This window comes from Hyla sarda, chromosome 2, assembly GCF_029499605.1.
Source record: "Hyla sarda isolate aHylSar1 chromosome 2, aHylSar1.hap1, whole genome shotgun sequence".
Taxonomy (NCBI): Eukaryota; Metazoa; Chordata; class Amphibia; order Anura; family Hylidae; genus Hyla; species Hyla sarda.
The window spans coordinates 45,088,469-45,115,906 of NC_079190.1; the positions used below are offsets into that span (position 1 = coordinate 45,088,469).

General features: G+C 40.8%; 1 protein-coding gene across 3 annotated transcripts in view; it reads left to right on the forward strand.

Annotated features, from left to right (window-relative positions):
- ZC3H12C (zinc finger CCCH-type containing 12C) overlaps positions 1 to 27,438 on the forward strand; it is a 185,709-nt gene that overhangs the window by 98,778 nt on the left and 59,493 nt on the right. The gene's annotated exons all lie outside the window — the stretch shown is intronic.

Here is a 27,438-nt window from a genome sequence, read left to right on the forward strand (position 1 = left end):
ACCCAATATGATCCAAATAAAAAATGCAAGCAACTTTGCAAACTCTTCTACCGTTTTATACATTATTTTTTATTTTGCATACATCAGAGCAATATCAATTGTTTGCAAAAGTGCCCACAAATGGGTTGTCTCACCAAGACTTGTCTGCTGTCCCTGTAAATCAGCTGATCCGGTACTGTAGAAGGTGTCATTACACCTGCTGTACAGCGATTCACTCTCGTATTCTGGACACCATCTAAAAATCTGCGATATGCAAATTGTGACACCTCCCACTACATCTGTGTGATGCAGTTGTGGTCATGCACTTGTGCGCATCTGTGACTATCTGGTGCCTCTCAGGCAGTCAGAACTAGGAGGTGCCTAAATTGTATTCTTTGGGGCATCTACCCTTACAAGCAATTGTACAAAATTAAAAGGGGTTGTCTTGGGTATATTTGCCTGGGGGTGATGTAAAAATAAAAGTGATACTCACTTACCCTGATCCTGCACAATTGCTGAGCTGAAGCTCCCAGTCACTGCCTATCATTGCTACTTCCTAGTGACACATTGTCCCCCAGGAACTGCCCTGCCCAGGCAATCTTTTTTATTTTTACACCACCTCTCAGCCTATCAGAACCAGGAGGTGCCAAAATTATGGGGGTGGTGTGAAAATAAAATAGAAGTGATATACTCACCTACCCTAATCCCTCACAACTGCTGCACCGAAGCTTCCGGCCCCTGCTTGTCACTGCTACATCTTGGTTGCAGGTGATACATGCTTAGCCAATCACTGACTAAGTGTAGAAGTGTCTGCAGGGATGAACAGTAACCAGGATTTAGTGGTGTCAAGCAAGTATCAGGAGCATCAGCACAGCAGTTGTGGGTGGGGGATCATGGTAGGGGAATATTACTTCTTTTTTTTTTTTTTTTTTTTTTTTTTACCACCTCTAAGCCAATCTGAACCAGGACGTACCAAAATTAGCATACAACACACTCCTTTGGATAGTACCCCAAATAGAAAGTTGCTGAACCATAAGCAGGTGCAGTAGAGCCCACTGAAGCACAATACTATAAGCATCTGGTGATGGTGTCAGCAGTGGCATTGGTATGGGAGTGAAAGGGGGGGCAGACCAAGCAGGCTGACACCTCCAAGTGTGATGTATTAAATCTGCAATGGTGTCACCCTATCTGATGATTTGCTTGCCACTGCTGACCGGAAGTAATAACTGGTGGCAGAGAGCAAAGTGCTTAGGTAGAATGTGTAATTGCTGGCAGAGAAGAGACTTCTGAGGGAAATCCACAATCTTTAAGTTCTTAAAATAGGTGTCACTTAAAAAATTTTAGACATGTCCTAGTGATATGTCAAAAGTTTTGATCGGCGGGGTCTGAGTGTTTATACCTCCACTGATCCGGAGAACGAGCCGATAGATATCTGCGCTGCCGCGTGCTCCTCTCCAAGCTCTGTGTCACGTGATCAAGACAGGCTCCATAGACTTACATTATTAGACCGTCTCGATCACCCAACGCAGAGCTAAGAGAGAGCACAAACTTCTCCCGACTTGTTCTCCGGATCGGTGGAGGTCTGAACACTCAGACACCCGCCGATCAAAACTTTTGACATGTCGCAAGGGTATGTCAAAAGTTTTTCCAAATGACAGTGCGCTGTCACTTTAAAAAGAAAACTTTTAACATGTTGCAGAGACATGTCAAAAGTTTTCATCGGCGGGGGTCTGAGAGTTCCAAACGACAGGGGATAAGTGTCAGATCGCGGGGGTCTTACTGCTGGGAACCCCCAGAAATCTGTCCAGCGTCCTTGCTCTCCACATGCATGGAGCTGTGTCAATGAGTGATCAACACCCCCCCCCCCCCCCCTCCATGTATCTCTGTGGAAAAGCTGGAGATACACGAGTACATTGCATCGGCTCTCCCATAGAGATGAATGGAAGGCGCATGCCAACCGTGGCTCTATCGGACGGACGCCATGCGATCTGACACTTATCCCCTAACCTTTGGATGGGGGGGGGGGTTCATTTTTAGTAAACTGGATAACTTCTTTCAGCATGTTTCATAATATACCATGCAGCAGAAAATCTTGTAAACCTTCAATGCCACCGCCGAAGGGGGGGGGGGGGGCGTAACACCATTTCCTACCACACCAGTTGACGCCACTGGATGTCAGATTCCCTTTCTATTTGACTCAGAATTTTATAATATTTTTTTTTTTTTAGCACCTAAGACATACAGTATTCATGCCACCAGTTAAATGAAAAAAAAAAAAAAAAAAAAAAGAACGACATGCATTGATGGAGGTGAATGGCGAGTCCTGGGCTGGCAGCTGGTTAATGGACTTAATTCTCTTGAGCTAACACTTGCGTTTTCTTCCCGGAGAAGTCAGTGGATGTGACTGAGTAATCCTGACTTGCTCCGTATTTCCTTTACAGATGTTGTAATGTGCTTTACCATTATCTGATGCCAGTGACTAATCTGTGCTGAATGTCACAGCGGGCACTGATTAGCTTTTTAGGACGGCGGCCTTTTATTTGGCTGTGCGCAAAGAACTCTAATCCGGGGCGACTGATCAGAGGGCCTGCTGTTCACGTCACTATCTCTCCTCCGTCTTTCTCATCAAATAGAGAATTTCGCCATTTGTGTCTCCCGGTTTCTAAACAGACCGGGGTTTTGCATATATAATGCGCCTGATATTAATAAAGAGCCAGGCGGCAGAGGAGTCTTATCCTGGGCACGCTATGCAAATAAGTTCCTTTCTCTTAGGAAGTAGAATTTTAGAATAAAGCACATGCGGAGAGGCACTTGCTGGTGGCTGCTCGCTGATAAAGACAATAGACGGATATACAATTCTACCAACACAATTAGTTTAAAAAATATATATTTTAATAATTGTGCCTTTAGCTGTGTCACCTTAAGGACTGAGCCCTTTTTACAATTCTGACCACTGTCACTTTATGCATTAATAACTCTGGGATGCTTTTACCGATTATTCTGATTCCGAGATAGTTTTTTCATGACATATTCTACTTTAACACACTGGTAAATTTACGTCATTACTTGCATCCTTTCTTGGTGAAAATCCCCAAAATGTCATGAAAATTTTGAAAATGTTGCATTTTTCTAACTTTGAAGCTCTCTGCTGGTAAGGAAAATGGATATTCCAAATAACTTATATATTGATTCACATATACAATATGTCTACTTTATGTTTGCAGCATAAAGTTGACATGTTTTTACTTTTGGAAAACATCAGAGGGCTTCAAAGTTCAGCAGCAATTTTCCAATTTTTCACAAAATTTTCAAAATCGGAATTTTTCAGGGACCAGTTCAGTTTTGAAGTGGATTTGAGGGGTCTTCATATTAGAAATACCCCATAAATTACCCAATTATAAAAACTGAACCCCTCAAGGTATTCAAAATGACATTCAGAAAGTGTGTTAACTCTTTAGGTGTTTCACAGGAATAGCAGCAAGGTGAAGGAAAAAATTCAAAATCTTCATTTTTTTACACTCGCATGTTCTTGTAGACCCAGTTTTTGAAATTTTACAAAGGGTAAAAGGAGAAAAAGACCCCCAAAATCTGTAACCCAATTTCTCTCGAGTAAGGAAATACCTCATATGTGGATGTCAAGTGCTCTGTGGATGCACTACAAGGCTCAGAAGGGAAGGAGCGACAATGGGATTTTGGAGAGTGAGTTTTTCTAAAAATGGTTATTGGGGGGCATGTCACATTTAGGAAGCCTCTATGGTGCCATAACAGCAAAAAAAACAACCAAATGGCATACTATTTTGGAAACTACACCCCTCAAGGAATGTAACAAGGGGTCCAGTGAGCCTTAACACCCCACAGGTGTTTAACAACTTTTCGTTAAAGTCGGATGTGTAAATGAATTTTTTTTTTCACTAAAATGCTGTTTGTCCCCCAAATTTTACATTTTTACAAGGGGTTATAGGAGAAAATGCCCCCCAAAATTTGAAACCCCATCTCTTCTGATTATGGAAATACCCCATGTGTGGACGTCAAGTGCACTGCGGTCGAACTAAAATGCTCAGAAGAGAAGGAGTCACATTTGGCTTTTGTAAAGCACATTTTGCTGAAATGGTTTTTGGGGGGCATGTCGCATTTAGGAAGCCCCTATGGTGCCAGAACAGCAAAAAAAAAAAAAAAACATGGCATACTATTTTGGAAACGACACCCCTCAAAGAATGTAACAAGGGATACAGTGAGCCTTAACACCCCACAAGTGCTTGACAAATTCCTGCTAAAGTTAAATGAAATTTTTTTTATTTATTTTTTCACTAAAATGCTGGTGTTACCCCAAATTTTTCATTTTCACAAGGGGTAATTGGAGAAAAAGCCTTCCAAATTTTGTAACCTCATTTCTTCTGAGTATGGAAATACTCCATGTGTGGATGTAAAGTGCTCTGCGGGCAAACTACAATGCTCAGAAGAGAAGGAGCGCCATTGAGCTTTTAGTAAGAGAAGTTGGTTGGAATAGAAATGGGAGGCCATGTGCATTTACAAAGCCCCCCGTGGTGCCAGAACAGTGGACCCCCCACATGTGACCCCAGTTTGGAAACTACACCCCTCACAGAATTTAATAAGGGGGGCAGTTAACATTTACACCCCACTGGCTTTTGACAGATCTTTGGAACAGTGAGCTGTGCAAATGAAAAATTTTATTTTTCATTTTCACGGACCACTGTTCCAAAAATTTGTCAGACACCTGTGGGGAATAAATGTTCACTATACCCCTTTTTACATTCCGTGAGGGGTGTAGTTTCCAAAATAGGGTCACATCTGGGTATTTATTGTTTTGTGTTTATGTCAGAACTTCTTTAAAATCACCAACCCTGTGCAAATCACCAATTTATTCCTCAAATGTACATGGTGCGCTCTCACTCCTGAGCCATGTTGGGCGCCCGCAGAGCACTTTAAGCCCACATATGGGGTATTTCTGTACTCAGGAGAAATTGCATTACATATTTTGGTGGTCTTTTTTCCTTTTACCGCTTGTGAAAATTAAAAGTATGGGGCAACACCAGCATGTTAGTGTAAAAATTCTTTTTTTTTACACTAACATGCTGGTGTAGACCCCAACTTTATCTTTTCATAAGGGGTAAAAGGAGAAAAAGCCCCCCAAAATGTTTAACGCAATTTCTCCAGAGTACAGAAATACCCCATCTGTGGCCCTAAACTGTTTCCTTGAAATACGACAGGGCTCCAAAGTGAGAGCACCATGTGCATTTAAGGCTTAAATTGGGGATTTGAATCCGCCATAAAAATACCCTACAGCAGTGTTTCCCAAACGGGGTGTCTCCATCTGTTGCAAAACTCCCAGCATGCCTGGGCAGTCAGTGGCTGTCCAGCAATTCTGGGAGTTGTTGTTTTTCAACAGCTGGAGGCTCCGTTTTGAAAACAGTGCCGTACAAGATGTTTTTTTTAATTGGGGGGGGGGGGGGCTGTGTAGGGGTATGTGTATATGTAGTGTTTAACTTTTTATTATGTGTTAGTGTAGTGTAGTGTTTTTTAGGGTACATTCAAACGGGCAGGTGTACAGTGAGTTTCTCGATGGGAGTTTGAACTGCGGCAGAAAATTTGCCACATCTCAAACTTGCAGCAGAAAACTCGCTGTAAGCCCGCCCGTGTGAATGTACCCTGTACATTCACATGGGGGGGGGGGGGAACCTCCAGCTGTTTCAAAACTACAACTTACAGCATGCACTGACAGACCATACATGCTGGGAGTTGTAGTTATACAACAGCTGGAGGCACATTGGTTTGTGAAACACTGAGAGTTTGTTACTTAACTCAGTGTTTCGCAACCAGTGTGCCTCCATCTGTTGCAAAACTAGAACTCCCAGCATGTACAGTCTCTCAGTGCATGCTGGGAGTTGTATTTTTGCAACAGCTGGAGGCACACTGGTTGCAAAACACTGAGTTAGGTAACAAACTCGGTTTCACAACCAATGTGTCTCCAGCTATTGCAAAACTGCAACAATCAGCATGCATTGACAGTCGAAGGGCATGCTGAGTGTTGTAGTTTTGCAACAGGTGGAGGCAAACTACTACAACTCCCAGCATGCCCTTTGGTAGTCTTTGCATGTTGGGAGTTGTAGTTCTGTAACAGCTGGATGCACACTTTTTTTTTTATAGAAAAAGTGTGCCTCCAGCTGTTGCATAACTACAACCCCAGCATGCACAGACTACCAAAGGGCATGCTTGGAGTTGTAGTTGGAACTCCAGCTGTTGCAAAACTACAACTCCCAGCATGCCCTTTGGCTTTGCATGAGTTGCTGCTAAGCAATAGCAGGAGGTGAACAGGCTTCACCTCCTGCTGTATCCTGCCACAGAGACCGCCACCACTGCTGCCACCGATCCTGCTTCTCCTGTCGCCGCCACCGCACCAGAGGGGACCCCTGCCGTACCAGGGAGAGGTAGGAGACGCCCGCCGGCCCCGATTGCCACCAAGATCGCCCAGCAGGGTCGTGATTGGTCGGTCGTTCCAACCGATCAATCACGTGATGGTGAGGCGCCACCCGTGCCACCTCACTCCTGCTGGGTAAGGATGAATGGGGCTGTCTCGGACAGCCCCATTCACCAGGTCACCAGAGACCAGATTAACCGCAAATCGCTGGTCTGAATTCAGGACCCCCCCAGAGGTTTGCACGGGGGGGGGGGGGGGGGGCTGCTGATAGATATCAGCAGTCACCCTGATCCGGTCCCCGCCCAGTGCGCGGTGGGGACCGAAATTTCCATGGGCGTACCCATACGCCCTCAGTCCTTAAGGACTTTAAAACAGGGGCGTATGGATACGCCCGGCGTCCTTAAGGGGTTAAATGAGTCAGCCATGGTTAGGAAGGATCCATGCTTGTCTTGGAGCTTCAAGGGGTACTCCGGTGGAAAACTTTTTTTTTTAACCCCTTAAGGACTCAGCCCATTTTGGCCTTAAGGACTCAGACAATTTAATTTTTACGTTTTCATTTTTTCCTCCTCGCCTTCTAAAAATCATAACTCTTTTATATTTTCATCCACAGACTAGTATGAGGGCTTGTTTTTTGCGCGACCAGTTGTCCTTTGTAATGACATCACTCATTATATCATAAAATGTATGGCGCAACCAAAAAACACTATTTTTGTGGGGAAATTAAAACAAAAAACGCAATTTTGCAAATTTTGGAAGGTTTTGTTTTCACGCCGTACAATTTATGGTAAAAATGACGTGTGTTCTTTATTCTGAGGGTCAATACGATTAAAATGATACCCATTATTATATATTTTTAGATTATTGTTGCGCTTAAAAAAAATCACAAACTTTTTAACCAAATTAGTACGTTTATAATCCCTTTATTTTGATGACCTCTAACTTTTTTATTTTTCCGTATAAGTGGCGGTATGGGGGCTCATTTTTTGCGCCATGATCTGTACTTTTTTTGATACCACATTTGCATATGAAAAACTTAATACATTTTTTATAATTTTTTTTTAATAAAATGTATTAAAAAGTAGGAATTTTGGAAAAAAAAAATTTTTTTTTCGTTCACGCCGTTCACCGTACGGGATCATTAACATTCTATTTTAATAGTTCGGACATTTACGCACGCAGCGATACCAAATATGTCTATAAAAAATGTTTTTTATGCTTTTTGGGGGTAAAATAGGAAAAAAAGGACGTTTTACTTTTTTATTGGGGGAGGGGATTTTTCACTTTTTTTTTACTTTTAATTTTAATTTTTTTTACATTTTTTTTTACACTTGAATAGTCCCCATAGGGGACTATTCATAGCAATACCATGATTGCTAATACTGATCTGTTCTATGTATAGGACATAGAACAGATCAGTGTTATCGGTCATCTTCTGCTCTGGTCTGCTCGATCTCAGACCAGAGCAGGAGACGCCGGGAGCCGGACGGAGGAAGGTGAGGGGACCTCCGTCCGGCGTTCTGAATGATCGGATCCCCGCAGCAGCGCTGCGGGCGATCCGATCGTTCATTTAAATCGCGAACTGCCGCAGATGCCGGGATCTGTATTGATCCCGGCACCTGAGGGGTTAATGGCGGACGCTCGCGAGATCGATCAGCAGCCGGGATCAGCCGCGCATGACACGGGCATCGCTCCGATGCCCGCGGTTATGCACAGGACGTAAATGTACGTCCTGGTGCGTTAAGTACCACCTCACCAGGACGTACATTTACGTCCTGCGTCCTTAAGGGGTTAAAATGAACTGGTGCCAGAAAGTTAAACAGATTTATAAATTAAATGAAACAAAAATGTAGCCAGCACCTAGCCCAATACACGGGTGCACGCTGCTGTGGCAAGTACAAGACATATAAAAAAAAGAAAATGGCAGCAGCACACTCTGTAGCCATGCATCCCCTCCCCTATTTCACAGGAGGTGGTTTTAGGTTGTTAGTGGATCCAGCATGTTGCCCAGCCTGAGGTGAGTGAATGTTAGGGCCCCATCCTATATGAGGCCACCTCCCCGTGGTGGATGGGGGACACGTTTTGATCAAAAAGTGCGCTAAGAGCCTCCATTTTGTTGACCAAGTGTGCTGCTGCCATTTTCTTTTTTTTATAAGATTTATAAATTACTTCAATTTAAAAATCTTAATCCTTACAGTACTTATTAGCATCTATATGCTATAGAGGAAATTATTTTCTTTTTGAATTTCTTTTTTGTCTTGTCCACAGTGCTCTCTGCTGACACCTCTGTCCATGCCAGGAACTGTCCAGAGCAGCATAGGTTTGCTATGGGGATTTTCTCCTGCTATGGACAGTTCCTGATACCGGCATCAGGTGTCAGCAGAGAGCACTGTGGACAAGACAAAAAAAGAAATTCAAAAAGAAAATAACTAACAAGTACTGGAAGGACAAATATTTTTAATAGAAGTAATTTATAAATCTGTTAAACTTTCTGGCACCAGTTGATTTAAAAAAAAAATAATAATTCCACCGGAGTACCCCTTTAATGGCTATATTGTGAGATTACCATAATGCTGTGGCTGTCATTTTGTGAACTGGCTATTTCCTGTTGGAGTTTGCTCTCTTAAACTACAAGTCCCATAATTCCTTGTTTGTAAGTGTGAGGTCACTATTCTCCCTCCCACACATCAGCTACCCCACCCACTGAAACACACCTGTGATCCTTTCCATGCAATAGACCAGTGTTTTCTGACCAGGGTGCCTCCAGCTGTTGCAAATTCTTGGAGAATAATCTCCCACAAAGTGGTCCCTCCACCCATTGAACGAAAGACATGCTCTCTCTGAACACCTGACGAGTGATGTAATGTCTCGGGCCGCACTACAACCTAGGGTCTGTTCTTAGGCTGGGTTCACACCACTTTTTTCAAATACGGTAACCGTATACGGTTTTCCGCAAAAAAACTTATACGACCGTATCCGAAACCGCATGCATAGAGAATGCATTGTAAACCGTATTCCAAATGTTGTGTACGGTTGCATCCGTTTTGCTTCGGATGCAGTTTTGCCGATTTTTCAACCGTAGGCAAAAACGCTGTCGACCACGTTTTTGCCTCCGGTTGGAAAACCGTATGCGAACCATCTGCGGTTCTTTTAACATTGTTGTCTACGAGAACAGAATACAGAATTTCAGAATACGGTTGCACACGGTTTTTCTAATCCGTTTTTTGAGTTGACACATGCGCAGATTGGAATTTCAATAGAACAATAATAACTTTATTAAATTGCTGGAAAACTAATTCCAACAAAATAGCAAAACCGTTGGCAAAAACTGATGCAAACGGATAGAACCGTACGGGGAAAAACCGTATACATTTTAATTTGAAGTCATACGGTTGTATAAGGTTGCATACGGTTTTTGCCATACGTTTTTTTAGCGGAAAACCGTATACGGTAACTGTATTTGAAAAACGTGATGTGAACCCAGCCTTACACACAGAAGATAGATGACCATGGTTTCACCTCTTGGCACCTACACTTATCTCAAGATTGAGGGTCCCCCCAACTCCTTCCAACCTGGTTGTGGAAGCTTAAAGGGGTACTCTGGTGAAAAACTTTTTTTTTTTTTTTAATCAACTGGTGCCAGAAAGTTAAACAGATTTGTAAATTACTTCTATTAAAAAATCTTAACCCTTCCTGTACTTATTAGCGGCTGAATACTACAGCGAAAATTCTTTTCTTTTTGAAACACAGAGCTCTCTGCCGACATCATGAGCACAGTGCTCTCTGCTGACAACTGTCCATTTTAGGGACAGCATATGTTTGCTATGGGGATTTCCTTTTACCCTCGACAGTTCCTAAAATGGACAGAGATGTCAGCAGAGAGCACTGTGCTCATGATGTCAGCAGAGAGCTCTGTGTTTCAAACAGAAAAGAATTTCCACTGTAGTATTCAGCAGCTAATAAGTACAGGAAGGACTAAGATTTTTTTTTTTTTTTTATAGAAGTCATTTACAAATCTGTTCAACTTTTTGGCACCAGTTGATTTAAAAAAAAAAAAAAGTTTTTCACCCGAGTTTAAAAAAGATTAAGAGGTTGCACTATGCAGTTGATGTACCGTAGGCTGCTTTCACACTATAAAATGTATCTGTTTTAAAGATCCGTTCATTGTTCCATTATAAAAACCCTGAAAATCGGCCCCTAATATTATATTATTATAAACGGGCTATAACAGGTTAAAACGGATAATGTAAAAATCCGATAGATTATAATGGGATTTTCTAACGGCCGTATGGGATATTGAAATGGCCATTTAGCGGACGATTTTCAGGGTTTTTATAACGGAACAATGAACGGATCTTTAAAACGGATACATTTTATAGTGTGAAAGCAGCCTTAGTAAATGAAAGTAGCATAAATGACTTGGGAAGATGTTCTAGTTACAACTAGAGATGAGCGAACTTACAGTAAATTCGATTCGTCACGAACTTCTCGGCTCGGCAGTTGATGACTTTTCCTGCATAAATTAGTTCAGCTTTCAGGTGCTCCGGTGGGCTGGAAAAGGTGGATACATTCCCAGGAAAGAGTCTCCTAGGACTGTATCTACCTTTTCCAGCCCACGGGAGCACCAGAAAGCTGAACTAATTTATGCAGGAAAAGTCATCAACTGCCGAGCCGAGAAGTTTGTGATGAATCGAATTTACTGTAAGTTCGCTCATCTCTATTTACAACCTCCGAAGGATGAACTGGGTGGAGCTGAGTGGCCCTAAATCTGAAAATAGGTGCAGATCCCAGAGGTGGAACCTATATCTATTACACATTTATGGCACATCCTGCGAATATGCAAAAAATGTTCAGACTTGAATAAAGGGGTACTCCGGTGGGGAAATTTTTTTAATTTTTTTATTTTAAATCAACTGGTGCCAGAAAGTTAAACAGATTTGTAAATGACTTCTATTTATAAATCTTAAAGGGGAATTCCAGACAAAAACTTTTATTTATATATATATATATATATATAGATGTCCCCAAAAAAATGCAGCACTACTATACCACAGTAGACGGGTGCCAGCTCCTCAGGCTCGATCACAGCCAATTGATAACTTCAAAAAATGGTGCGGCACTCCAAATATCCAAAAAAAATAACTTATTTATTCCACATGTCAAACAGTGCGACGTTTCAGCCCCTCAATGGAGCTTTTTTCAAGCATAGTGATACCACACACAGGCTGGGGTTATATACCCAGCTCAGTAATAAACAGGAATTACATAATTAATCAATACAGTGATAAAAATACATAAAATAACAGTGCAATTTACAGAAAATAAAGTGCTTAAGAGTACCATAGGTACATATATAATGTGTACAGTGTCACAGTGAAAGTTAAAAAGCAATGTGGCTTGAATATACAAAACTCCATCATAATAATAGTTAATAATACACCACTGATGCATATAAACATTAATTAAATATACATATACAGAAAACGCCTACCCGCTCTGTTGCCATGCCGTTCGCCACGTTTGGCTTGTACACAAACAGTATGCGCCTGCGTCAGAAAATCTCCTAATCTGTTCACATCCTGTTTCCGGGATGCCTGGCCAGTCACGTGGGGCGCCATGCGATCACATGACCACAGGAGCTAACACGTGACCATCAACCGAAAGTCTCCGTGGCAACGGCGGCGCTGACAGCACCGCCGTCTCCATGGAGACCACCCGTCGAGAACGCTTCTAACATGGATGCCCAGTACCCGTGTCCAGCCCGCTGGCAAACAAACGCAGCAGCCGTGGGCAAGGAAAACTAAATTAAATAAGTGGAAAAATATCCAATGTGCAATGAATGAATACATGTAGTGTGTCTGTGTCTGTATGGCTGAATATAACTAACAATGTGTGAGAAAGTGAATGAAAAATGCAAAAATAATATGAAATTAATAAAAATGAAAAGAATTAATTCAAATAAAATAATTAAAAAAAAAAAATTTTTTATAAAAAAATAATAATAATGAAAATAATACATAAAAAGAAAATAATAACAAAAACACAAAATAAACAAAATAGTATATATATAAAAAAGAAAAAGCTCTCTACATTATGAAAGCCGACTCCATTGGCATTAGTCCCACAAGGGGTATGGGTATCTATTAACTTATTAGCATTTCAGGACTGGGAGCCTCCCTCCTTAGATAGCCCTCCATATGTGGTACGTAAATCGCTTCATGCTAGGCATGGGATTGGTGCTGCTTGATGGCTGGCACACTCCTGAATTGGATGCAGGGGGTAGACCAGGGGCCATGGGGGCTATATGGCCTCACAGCCTCAGGTCCCCCGGTTACTGCCAGACCTATGCCCTCTTTACACGGGGGGGAGGAGTGGTGGTTCTGCATACCAGGGAGGCTCCCAGTCCTGAAATGCTAATAAGTTAATAGATACCCATACCCCTTGTGGGACTAATGCCAATGGAGTCGGCTTTCATAATGTAGAGAGCTTTTTCTTTTTTATATATATACTATTTTTTTTATTTTGTGTTTTTGTTATTATTTTCTTTTTATGTATTATTTTCATTATTATTATTTTTTTATAAAAAATGTTTTTTTTTTAATTATTTTATTTGAATTAATTCTTTTCATTTTTATTAATTTCATATTATTTTTGCATTTTTCATTCACTTTCTCACACATTGTTAGTTATATTCAGCCATACAGACACAGACACACTACATGTATTCATTCTTTGCACATTGGATATTTTTCCACTTATTTAATTTAGTTTTCCTTGCCCACGGCTGCTGCGTTTGTTTGCCAGCGGGCTGGACACGGGTACTGGGCATCCATGTTAGAAGCGTTCTCGACGGGTGGTCTCCATGGAGACGACGGTGCTGTCAGCGCCGCCGTTGCCACGGAGACTTTCGGTTGATGGTCACGTGTTAGCTCCTGTGGTCATGTGATCGCATGGCGCCCCACGTGACTGGTCAGGCATCCCGGAAACAGGATGTGAACAGATTAGGAGATTTTCTGACGCAGGCGCATACTGTTTGTATACAAGCCAAACGTGGCGAACGGCATGGCAACAGAGCGGGTAGGCGTTTTCTATATATGTATATTTAATTAATGTTTATATGCATCAGTGGTGTATTATTAACTATTATTATGATGGAGTTTTGTATATTCAAGCCACATTGCTTTTAAAACTTTCACTGTGACATTGTACACATTATATATGTACCTATGGTACTCTTAAGCACTTTATTTTTTGTAAATTGCACTGTCATTTTATGTATTTTTATCACTGTATTGATTAATTATGTAATTCCTGTTTATTACTGAGCTGGGTATATAACCCCAGCCTGTGTGTGGTATCACTATGCTTGAAAAAAGCTCCATTGAGGGGCTGAAACGTCGCACTGTTTGACATGTGGAATAAATAAGTAATTTTTTTTGGATATTTGGAGTGCCGCACCATTTTTTGAAGTTATATATATATATATATATATATATATATATATATATATATATCAACTGGCTCCGGAAAGTTAAACAGATTTGTAAATTACTTCTATTAAAAAATCTTAATCCTTCCAATAGTTATTAGCTTCTGAAGTTTTCTGTCTAACTGCTCAATGATGATGTCACGTCCCGGGAGCTGTGCATGATGGGAAAATATCCCCATAGGAGCTGGACAGCTCCCGGGACGTGAGTCATCAGAAAGCAGTTAGACAGAAAACAGCAACTCAACTTCAGAAGCTAATAACTATTGGAAGGATTAAGATTTTTTAATAGAAGTAATTTACAAATCTGTTTAACTTTCCGGAGCCAGTTGATATATAAAAAAAAAGTTTTTGCCTGGAATACCCCTTTAATCCCTCCAGTACTTATCAGCAGCTGTATACTACAGGGGAAGTTCTTTCCTTTTTTTTATGTCTTTTCTGTCCGATCACAGTGCTCTCTGCTGACACCTCTGGCTGTGTCAGGAACTGTCCAGAGGAATTTCAGGTTTTCCACCAGAGTACCCCTTTAAACTGGGGGTTTCAACCTTATCCTCTATCCTTTGGATAGCGGATACGTTTTACTGCACCACAGTACTCCTTTAACCCCTTAAGGACGCAGGACGTAAATGTACGTCCTGGTGCGGTGGTACTTAACGCACCAGGACGTACATTTACGTCCTAATCATAACCGCGGGCATCGAAGCGATGCCCGTGTCATGCGCGGCTGATCCCAGCTGCTGATCGCAGCCAGGGACCCGCCGGCAATGGCCGACGTCCGCGATCTCGCAGGCGTCCGCCATTAACCCCTCAGGTGCCGGGATCAATACAGATCCCGGCATCTGCGGCAGTGCGCGATTTGAATGAATGATCGGATTGCCCGCAGCGCTGCTGCGGGGATCCGATCATTCATAACGCCGCACGGAGGTCCCCTCTCCTTCCTCCGTCCGGCTCCCGGCGTCTCCTGCTCTGGTCTGTGATCGAGCAGACGAGAGCAGGAGATGACCAATAATACTGATCTGTTCTATGTCCTATACATAGAACAGATCAGTATTAGCAATCATGGTATTGCTATGAATAGTCCCCTATGGGGACTATTCAAGTGTAAAAAAAATTTAAAAAAATGTAAAAGTAAAAGTAAAAAAAAAGTGAAAAATCCCCTCCCCCAATACGCGTGCGTAAATGTCCAAACTATTAAAATAAAATGTTAATGATCCCGTACGGTTAACGGCGTGAACGAAAAAAAATAATAAAATTCCAAAATTCCTACTTTTTTAATACATTTTATTAAAAAAAAATTATAAAAAATGTATTAAAAGTTTTTTATATGCAAATGTGGTATCAAAAAAAAGTACAGATCATGGCGCATAAAATGAGCCCCCATACCGCCGCTTATACGGAAAAATAAAAAAGTTATAGGTCATCAAAATAAAGGGATTATAAAAGTACTAATTTGGTTAAAAAGTTTGTGATTTTTTTTAAGCGCAACAATAATATAAAAGTATATAATAATGGGTATCATTTTAATCGTATTGACCCTCAGAATAAAGAACACATGTCATTTTTACCATAAATTGTACGGCGTGAAAACGAAACATTCCAAAATTAGCAAAATTGCGTTTTTCGTTTTAATTTCCCCACAAAAATAGTGTTTTTTTGTTGCGCCATACATTTTATGATATAATGAGTGATGTCATTACAAAGGACAACTGGTCGCGCAAAAAAAAAAAAACTCATACTAGTCTGTGGATGAAAATATAAAAGAGTTATGATTTTTAGAAGGCGAGGAGGAAAAAATGAAAATGTAAAAATTAAATTGTCTGAGTCCTTAAGGCCAAAATGGGCTGAGTCCTTAAGGGGTTAACCCCTTAAGGACCAATGACGTACCGGTACGTCATTGGTCCTGCTCTTCTGATATAACGCGGGGTTACACAGTAACCCCGCGTCATATCATGGCGGGCCCGGCGTCATAGTGAAGCCGGGACCCGCCTCTAATAGCGCGCAGCGCCGATCGCGGCGCCGCGCGCTATTAACCCTTTAGCCGCGCGCTCAAAGCTGAGCCGCGCGGCTAAAAGTGAAAGTGAAAGTTCCCGGCTAGCTCAGTCGGGCTGTTCGGGATAGCCGCGGCTAATCGCGGCATCCCGAACAGCTGACAGGACAGCAGGAGGGCCCCTACCTGCCTCCTCGCTGTCCGATCGCCGAATGACTGCTCAGTGCCTGAGATCCAGGCATGAGCAGTCATCCGGCAGAATCGTTGATCACTGGTTTCTTATGAGAAACCAGTGATCAACATAGAAGATCAGTGTGTGCAGTGTTATAGGTCCCTATGGGACCTATAACACTGCACAAAAAAAGTGAAAAAAAAAAGTGAATAAAGATCATTTAACTCCTCCCCTATTAAAAGTTTGAATCACCCCCCTTTTCCAATAAAAAAAAAAACACAGTGTAAATAAAAATAAAAATAAACATATGTGGTATCACCGCGTGCGGAAATGTCCGAATTATAAAAATATATCATTAATTAAACCGCTCGGTCAATGGCGTGCGCGCAAAAAAATTCCAAAGTCCAAAATAGTGCATTTTTGGTCACTTTTTATATCATTTAAAAATGAATAAAAAGTGATCAATAAGTCCTATCAATGCAAAAATGGTACCGTTAAAAACTTCAGATCACGGCGCAAAAAATGAGCCCTCATACCGCCCCATACACGGAAAAATAAAAAAGTTATAGGGGTCAGAAGATGACAATTTTAAACGTATTAATTTTCCTGCATGTAGTTATGATTTTTTCCAAAAGTCCGACAAAATCAAACCTATATAAGTAGGGTATCATTTTAATCGTATGGACCTACAGAATACATATCAGGTGTCATTTTTACCGAAAAATGTACTACGTAGAAACGGAAGCCCCCAAAAGTTACAAAACAGCGTTTTTTTTTCAATTTTGTCGCACAATGATTTTTTTTCCCGCTTCACCATAGATTTTTGGGCAAAATGACTGATGTCATTACAAAGTAGAATTGGTGGCGCAAAAAATAAGCCATCATATGTATTTTTAGGTGTAAATTTGAAAGAGTTATGATTTTTTAAAGGCAAGGAGCAAAAAACGAAAATGCAAAAACGGAAAAACCTCCGGTCCTTAAGGGGTTAAAGGGGTACTCCGGTGGATTTTTTTTTTTTTTTTTTTTTTAAATCAACTGGTGCCAGAAAGTTAAACAGATTAGTAAATGACTTCCATTAAAAAATCTTAATCCTTCTAGAACTTATTAGCTGCTGAATACTACAGAGGAAATTCTTTTCTTTTTGGAACACAGAGCTCTCTGCTGACATCATGACTACAGTGCTCTCTGCTGACATCTCTGTCCATTTTAGGAACTGTCCAGTGCAGCATATGTTTGCTACGGGGATTTTCTCCTGCTCTGGACAGTTCGTAAAAAATGGACAGAGATGTCAGCAGAGAGCACTGTGGTCATGATGTCAGCAGAGAGCTCTGTGTTCCAAAAAGAAAAGAATTTCCTCTGTAGTATTCAGCAGCTAATAAGTACACTACTGATGGTTTATCATCTTCGGAATTATTCTTATACACTAATTCATTTTTTGCTAAGAAACCGTTGTGAATTATTTAGGTTGTTGCTATTTTCTGCAGCACTCTGCAATTCTCCCGATACAACCTTGACTTTATTGCAGGTCGACTCGTGAACTATTCCTGTTCAGAAATAGCTAATAGTTTCTATTTAGAGTACAACAAGACAGGGTGGAAGCCCCATTCTCCTTAAGGGAAGACAAAATATTAATTCCGGCGTACTGTAGCCCTGCGTGTACACTGAATATTCTCAATATGAGTCTCTTGGTTGGTGTCGCCAATCTGCCAAATCAGTAGTTATCAAGTCTTGACCGTCCATGAAAGAAGTGGAGCAAGGCTTTAAAGACTGTCAGCGACAAATGGAATGAGTGAGAAGACATGTGGGTTCAAGTCTTATTGTATTTCTGTCTATAATGGGGGTCTAAAAGGGGTTATCAGGAAAAAAACTTATATATATATATATATATATATATATATATATATGAACTGGCTCCAGAAAGTTAAACAGATTTGTAAATTACTTCTATTAAAACATCTTAATCCTTTTAGTACTTATGAGCTTCTGAAGTTAAGGTTGTTCTTTTCTGTCTAAGTGCTCTCTGATCACATGTGTTTCGGGAAACGCCCAGTTTAGAAGAGGTTTGCTATGGGGATTTGCTCCTAAACTGGGCGGTTCCTGAGACACCTGTCATCAGAGAGCACTTAGACAGAAGAGAACAACTCAACTTCATCAGCTCATAAGTACTGAAAGGATTAAGATTTTTTTAATAGAAGTAATTTACAAATCTGTTTAACTTTCTGGAGCCAGTTGATATATAAAAAAAAGTTTTTTCCTGGATAAATTTGGTTGTTCTTTTCTTATCTTCTACCAAAAACCCATTCATTTTAGCGATCATTGCTCCTGATGATCTCCTAAAGTGATTGTCCAAACAGCGCCACTCTGCTCCATGGACTTAGATACTACACTTCAGCCGCGTTCAACTGAATGATGACATCATAAATTTACAAAATTATTTAATTAACATGAAAATAATAAAACTTATTGTATCTATCTACCAGTCTGTCACCTAACGATGCTTCTTGCCAAAAAGTTGGAATAGTCCTACTTTTAATCTTATAATTTTCCTATTTTGTGAAAGGCCGTAGGATTGTGTAGGTTGGTGGAGTTGTCTTCTATTTGACATCAGCCTGAGCACAATTACAAATTTTTACCCAGCATATCCCTTTATGTAACACAATATGTGTAGTGTACTGTTTCCCTATAGCGCAGTGATTTACAAATGCACAGTGTGTCCAGCTCACTCTTGGCACCCCTCTGCGTCCCGGACGATGCAGGGCGGCACTCTCAGTATGTAGAATAAAAAACGTAGCTCAATCACGGTAACTTGCAGTTTGAAAGCTTAATTTTGATAAGGTCAGACATCAGGCATGGTAACAGGTCATGTGACGTGTTTTGGGTGACTTACACCCTTAATCATACCTTCATCATAATCGCCTGAGACGTATCACATGGCCTGTTACAATGTCTGATCTTATTAAAATTAAGAACGCATTTTAAAAATGCGTGTTCCCGCTCTGGACTTCTTCTTTGCTTTCAGCATGGTGAGTTACTCGAAAAATTAGGGACCTGTACCCCTCCCAGTAATAGGAATTTAACTACCACCCCTACACCTATAGACCGAGCTCAAGTGCAGAAAATAAATACAGCTTCTATCTTAAAGGGGTAGTCCAGGTAACTGAACTTTTCAGACACTTATCTACTATCTACAGGATAGAGTATAAGTGTCTGATCGCGAGGGGTCCCTCATGACTTCCTGTACAGGGTCTCTGCTACTTAAAGGGATACTCCACTGGCCAGCATTTGGAACACTAAGTTCCGAACGCTGTGTTCGCTCTGCGGGAGTTGGCCACGCCCCCTCGAGATGTCATGCCACGGCCCCACAATGCAAGTCTATGGGAGGGGGCGTGACATCCGTCACGCCCCTCCTATAGACTTGCAGTGAGGGGGCGTGGTGTGATGTCACAAGGGGGCGTGGCTGACCCCCGCAGCACGAACACAACGTTCAGAACTTAATGTTCCAAACGCTGGCCAGTGGAGTATCCCTTTAAGCGTTCTTGGGAGTGCTCTGGCCCCCACCAACCTGTACAGACACATGTGTACAGACTTGTGCCACATAAACAAGGCCTAAGGGGATGGTTTAATATACAGTAATTACAGTGCGGCATAAATACTGCTGTGGAGTTGACATGCTTGGAGAATTTGGTGCAGCTCCACCCCCTTCCTCCCCTATTCATCAAAATGGAACATATATAAAGAACATATTCTAGAACACACACACACATATATATATATATATATATATATATATATATATACTGTATGTATATATATTTATATTTTTTCCCATATATATGTTTAGGTATATACAGTGATCCCTCAACTTACAATGGCCTCAACATACAATAGTTTCAACATACAATGGTCTTTTCTGGACCATTGTAACTTGAAACCGGACTCAACATACAATGCTGTGGAATCTGCAAAACATGTCACTGGCTGGAAGAACCGACCATTCAGAATGGACATTTCATTGGTAAAACCCCTGTATTCCTAAAGTGCATGCACTGACTGGTGTCTGTTGGCGCCCCCTACAGTACAGGGAGGTATTACATGTTCTGTACTCTTTACCTGTACCAGGGTTACCTGCTCCTTTGGACACCAGGTGAAGGCGGCTCCATTTTACTTTTTTTAGGACACTGTATATGTTACGCCAAGCGCTCCGGGTCCCCGCTCCTCCTTGCGGCGGGCTCTGGTGAATACCAGTAGTAACTTAGAACCGGTCCACTAGCACGGTCCACGCCAATCCCTCTCTGGCACAGAGGATCCACCTCCTGCCAGCCGAATCGTGACAGTATACTGTACAGGACCCTGAAGAAGCTCCTGTCCTCTACATACACCAGGGTTTCCCAAAGAGGGTGCGTCCAGCTAGTTTTCGGCATGCTGGGAGTTGTAGTTTTGCAACAGCTGGAGGCTCCCTGCTTGGGAAACACTGATATAGACAGTGATTTACAGCTCCCAGCAGATCTTTCTTACTTTTACATGTAAGGATTTGCTTTATCTATATTAGTTATCTACTTATTTTTCTTTAATCCTCACTTTTTCCTATTTTTGGATGACATTTTGGGGCTTCAGAACCAATTATCAGGTTTCCATAGAGTTCTGGTCTCAACATACAATGGTTTCAACATACAATGGTCGTCCTGGAACCGGTTAATATTGTAACTTGATGGACCACTGTATTATATATATACTGTATATATATATATATATATATATATATATATATATATATATATATTTGTTTCATGGATCGATATCCTATAAATATGAAGCTTACACAGCAGCCAGCCGTCCCTAATGTCCTTTTCTGACTTCTAACCATTGACTGAGTGCACAATAAAACTCCCCTTGTTCTGCATGTTACTTACCATCTGTTCCCATTCTCTGGGCTTTTCTATTTAAAATTCATGGTAAAGCAGGACTTCAAATGCCCAAAAATAAAGTGCACCACGTCCAGACTGTGTAAACATGGCATGCTGCTGAGGCTTGTGGTGCTCCAGGGGTCGTTTGTGTTGTAGCACACATAGACTAGCTTGTATCTATCATTATTTCTACAATGTGTCCCTAGGAAATGTTTAAATGTTTGAAACTTTTTTGACATTTTTTTATTGCAGTAACTTTTAAATTTTTTTTAACTTTTTCTACAACTAAAAAAAAAAAAAAAAAAAAACATTATTAGGATAGGTTTCCACTTTTTTTTTATTTTTTTGCAAAAACGCCAGTAAAGACGCCCATTCTGCCGCATGGCATTTTTTTTTTGTGAAAAAATGCTGCGGCCAGATGTTAGCTGCAAGTTAATAGGGAACTGCAAAATGCCATAGGCACTTTTTTTTTTTGCCATATGCACTACGTTTTTCAGTTTGGCATTTTTTTTTTTTATCCTTTTGGTGTTTTTCAGCTATTTTTGGCTCCATGGCAGTTTTTCAAAAACGACCTCTTGTTGAGACTTTGGCATTTTTTTTAAGAAAATCTTGTCATTTTCCTTCCATAGAAGTCTATGGGAGTCAAAAAAAAAACAGAGAAAAAAAACGCCATGTGGGTTTTAACTTTGGTGTTTTTGCGGGTGTTTTTATTCTTTTTTGGACTTTAGCGATCCAAAAAAGTGATGAATATACCTTTTTTTTTTCTATAAAATGTCGTAGGGTACTATTAGAAAAAAAATAATAAAAAAGATGGAACGAAATGTATGGAAGTGATGGAACGAAATGTATCTTTTTTATAACTAAATTTTTATAAATTTTTAAACAGGGATCAAACAGGACACTAAAAATTTAGCCGACAATAATAAAAATCTAGTGTGTGTGTGTTTTTCACTTTTTTTTAATTTTATTTTTTTACATTTTTTAGGTAGTACTACTACACCCAGCATGAAACACACAGTTCCATGATGGGAGTAGTAGTACTTGTACTCATTGACAGACCGCCCTGGGTCCACTGTGATCCTCCTGTATAATGTATAGATGCGGGCGGACGCTCTTCTATGGTCCCCTGCACTGCCGTATATATACACCTATTCATATTTCCGGCAGAGAGCTGTGATTGGCCAGATGGTTCCAGCCAATCACAACTCTCTGTGGGATATATGAACATGTGTATATATACGTCAGTGCAGGGGACCATAGAAAAGTGGCCGCATCTATAAATTATACAGGAGGATCACAGCGGGTGTCAGGAGTGACATTCCCTGCGATCTGTCTATCAATGCAGGTACTACAGCTCCCAGCATGGAGCAGAGTGTGCTCCATGTTGGGAGTAGTAGTACCTACAGTTAAGGACAAATCACAGCAGATGTCTCTCCTGACACCCAATGCGATCGTCCTATCTACTGCACTATACTCCGGCCCGTGATATGAATAGAACATCACTCATTCATTTTTCCGGCTGAGAGCGGTGATCGGCTGCCACCATCCGGCCAATCCTCACTCTGGGCAGAAAATACGAATCAGTGATGTGAATTTCTATTCACCTCACTGGCCGGCCGGAGTATAGTGCAGAGATGGGAGCGCTGTATAGAGCCGATCCACATCTCTGCAATAGATAGGACGATCGCATCAGGTGTCAGGAGTGACACCCGGGGCGATCTTTCTATTAGTACAGATACTACTACTCCCATTTTAAAAAATGTCAAAAATAGAGAGAAAAAAAGTTAAACACACACACACTTTATTAAAAATTTATAAAAATTTTGCTATAAAAAAAATTCCGTTAAATACATTTTTACCCATCGATACCGCATCTCTTTTTTTCTTTTAATTTTTAAATTTTTTTTTAAGTACCCAACAAATTTTGAAAAAAAAAAAAAAAAAAAAGCCAAAGGGGCCAAAATGCAATTTCCACTCAAAGGCAAAAACGCCAGAAAAACTGCCAAAACTTAGGAAAAACCTGTGGCAGTTTTTCTGGCATTTTTGCTGGCGTTTTTTTAAGTGTAAAAAAAAAATAAAAAAATAAAAACAAGTGGAAACCTAGTCTTAGACCATTATAGAAAGATGGGTACAATTGAATTTTTTTTTTTTTTCTATTCTCTTATGACTTTGATCATGCTAGTGAATGGGAAGTGAATTTTTTGCTGCTAGTTATGGAAGTAAAAGATAAACGTGTATGTGCAAGAGAGAAACATAAGACAGAAATGTTAAAAGCAGTGTTTCCTAACCATAATGTCCCCAGCTGTTGCAAAACTACAACTCCCAGCATACCCGGACAGCCGAAGGCTGTCCGGGCATGCTGGAAGTTGTAGTTTTGCAACAGCTGGAGCAACACTGGTTGGGGAAGACTGACATAAATGTTAAAGAGGTTTTACAGGATTAGAAAAACGTTGCTTCTTTTTGGCGAAAACAGCGCCACTGCACCACAGGCTGCGTCTGGTATTGCAGCTCGGCTCCATTGAAGTAAATGGGACTGAGCTGCAGTACTACACACGACCTGTGGTTTGGAGTGGCGCTGTTTTTTTTTTTGCAAAAAAAAGAAGCATCTTTTTTTTCATTCTAAACAACCTCTTTAACATTTCCTTTATATCAGTGTTTTCCAGCCAGTGTGCCTCCAGCTGTTGCAAAACTACTACTCCCAGCATGCCCCAGCAAATTAATTGACAATAATAGGAAATTGTTTTTAAAACTCTGGCTTCATACACAGACACACATATATCACAGAGATGGAGGATGTAATTCAGCATCCTATAAAACATACCACTGATTTTTCCAAACTGATGTATCAGTATAAAATGAAAGGTGTCTGGAGGCAGCTTACTTTCTTCTCTCCCTATTGAAAACACATGTACACTCAGCTGAGCTGAACATGCACGTATATAGTGAGGCCAGGAGAAATAGCTGGTGGCTGAATGAGCATTTTTATCCCAAAGTTTGGATGGGTACTCCAGAGGGGGGAAAAAATAATTTCTAATCAACTGGTGCCAGAAAGTTATAAAGATTTGTAAATTACTTCTATTGCTAAATCTTAATCCTTCCAGTACTTATCAGCTGCTGTATGCTATAGAGGAAATTTGGTAGTTCTTTCCAGTCTGACCGTGTTCTCTGCTGACACCGCTGTCCACGTCAGGAACTGTCTGGAGCAGGAATAAATCCCCATAGCAAACCTCTCCTGCTCAGGCAATTCCTGACATGGACAGAGGTGTCAGTAGAGAACAGACTGGAAAAAACTATACAACTTCCTCTGGAGCATACAGCAGCTGATAAGTACTAGAAGGGTTAAGATTTTTACATAGAAGTATATTACAGATCAGTTTAACTTTTTGGCACCAGGTTATTTGAATGGGTACCATTTTAAATGGGTACTCCACTGGAAAACATATTTATATATTTATTTTTTTTATCAAATAGTGCCAGAAAGTTAAACATATTTGTAAATTACTTCTATTAAAAAAATCTTAATCCTTCCAGTACTTATCAGCTGCTATATGGTCCACAGGAAGTTCTTTTCTTTTTGAATTTCCTTTCTGCCTGACCACAGTGCTCTCTGCTGACACCTCTGTCCATTTTAGTAACTGTCCAGAGCAGGATAGGTTTGCTATGAGGATTTTCACCTACTCTGGACAGTTCCTAAAATGGACAGAGAGGCTTGCTATGGGGATTTGTTACTGCTCCAGACAGTTCCTGACGTGGACAGAGGTGTCAGCAGAGAACACTGTGGTCAGACTGGAAAGAACTACCAAACTTCCTCTATAGCATACAGCAGCTGATAAGTACTGGAAGGATTAAGATTTTTTTATGGAAGTAATTTACAAATATGTTTAACTTTCTGGCACCAGTTGATTTAACCCCTTAAGGACCGGGGGGTTTTCCGTTTTTGCATTTTCGTTTTTTGCTCCTTGCCTTTAAAAAATCATAACTCTTTCAATTTTGCACCTAAAAATCCATATTATGGCTTATTTTTTGCGCCACCAATTCTACTTTGTAATGACGTCAGTCATTTTGCCCAAAAATCTACGGTGAAACGGAAAAAAAAATCATTGTGAGACAAAATTGAAAAAAAAAAACGCCGTTTTGTAAATTTTGGGGGCTTCCGTTTCTACGTAGTACATTTTTCGGTAAAAATGACACCTTATCTTTATTCTGTAGGTCCATACAATTAAAATGATACCCTACTTATATAGGTTTGATTTTGTCGTACTTCTGGAAAAAATCATAACTTCATGCAGGAAAATTAATACGTTTAAAATTGTCATCTTCTGACCCCTATAACTTTTTTATTTTTCTGTGTATGGGGCGGTATGAGGGCTCATTTTTTGTGCCGTGATCTGAAGTTTTTAACGGTACAATTTTTGCATTGATAGGACTTATTGACTTATTGAATTTTTTTGCGCGCACGCTATTGACCGTGCGGTTTAATAAATGATATATTTTTATAATTCGGACATTTCCGCACGCGGCGATACCATATATGTTTATTTTTATTTTTATTTACACTGTTTTCTTTTGTATGGGAAAAGGGGGGTGATTCAAACTTTTAATAGGGGAGGGGTTAAATGATCTTTATTAATTTTTTCTTTCCTTTTTTTTTTGCAGTGTTATAGCTCCCATAGGGAGCTATAACACTGCACACACTGATCTATTACATTGATCACCGGTTTCTCATAAGAAACCAGTGATCGATGATTCTGCCGCTTGACTGTTCATGCCTGGATCTCAGGCACTGAGCAGTCATTCGGCGATCGGACAGCGAGGAGGCAGGTAGGGGCCCTCCCGCTGTCCTGTAAGCTGTTCGGGATGCCGCGATTTCGCCGCGGCTATCCCGAACAGCCCACTGAGCTAACCGGCATGGTTTCAGTTTCACTTTAGATGCGGCGTTCAACTTTGAACGCCGCGTCTAAAGGATTAATAGCGCGCGGCACCGCGATCACTGCCGCGCGCTATTAGCCACGGGTAACGGCCGTTGTTAGAGGCCAGGCCTGACCCGCTATGACGCCGTGGCCCCGCGTTATAGATCGGGAGTGGACACATGACGTTCCAGTACATCATGTGTCCTTAACCCCTTAAGGACGAAGGACGTAAATGTACGTCCTGGTGAGGTGGTACTTAACGCACCAGGACGTACATTTACGTCCTAAGCATAACCGCGGGCATCGGAGCGATGCCCGTGTCATGCGCGGCTGATCCCGGCTGCTGATCGCAGCCAGGGACCCGCCGGCAATGGCCGACGCCCGCGATCTCGCGGGCGTCCGCCATTAACCCCTCAGGTGCCGGGATCAATACAGATCCCGGCATCTGCGGCAGTTCGCGATTAAAATGAACGATCGGATCGCCCGCAGCGCTGCTGCGGGGATCCGATCATTCATAACGCCGCACGGAGGTCCCCTCTCCTTCCTCCGTGCGGCTCCCGGCGTCTCCTGCTCTGGTCTGTGATCGAGCAGACCAGAGCAGGAGATGACCGATATTACTGATCTGTTCTATGTCCTATACATAGAACAGATCAGTATTAGCAATCATGGTATTGCTATGAATAGTCCCCTATGGGGACTATTCAAGTGTAAAAAAAAATGTAAAAAAAATGTAAAAGTAAAAGTAAAAAAAAAGTGAAAAATCCCCTCCCCCAATAAAAAAGTAAAACGTCCGTTTTTTCCTATTTTACCCCCAAAAAGCGTAAAAAACATTTTTTATAGACATATTTGGTATCGCCGCGTGCGTAAATGTCCGAACTATTAAAATAAAATGTTAATGATCCCGTACGGTGAACGGCGTGAACGAAAAAAAATTTAAAAAGTCCAAAATTCCTACTTTTTTAATACATTTTATTAAAAAAAAATTATAAAAAATGTATTAAAAGTTTTTTATATACAAATGTGGTATCAAAAAAAAGTACAGATCATGGCGCAAAAAATGAGCCCCCATACCGCCGCTTATACGGAAAAATAAAAAAGTTATAGGTCATCAAAATAAAGGGATTATAAACGTACTAATTTGGTTAAAAAGTTTGTGATTTTTTTTAAGCGCAACAATAATATAAAAGTATATAATAATGGGTATCATTTTAATCGTATTGACCCTCAGAATAAAGAACACATGTCATTTTTACCAGAAATTGTACGGCGTGAAAACAAAACCTTCCAAAATTAGCAAAATTGCGTTTTTCGTTTTAATTTCCCCACAAAAATAGTGTTTTTTGGTTGCGCCATACATTTTATGATATAATGAGTGAAGTCATTACAAAGGACAACTGGTCGCGCAAAAAACAAGCCCTCATACTAGTCTGTGGATGAAAATATAAAAGAGTTATGATTTTTAGAAGGCGAGGAGGAAAAAATGAAAACGTAAAAATTAAATTGTCTGAGTCCTTAAGGCCAAAATTGTCCTTAAGGGGTTAAGGGGTTAAAAGTGGAGTACCCCTTT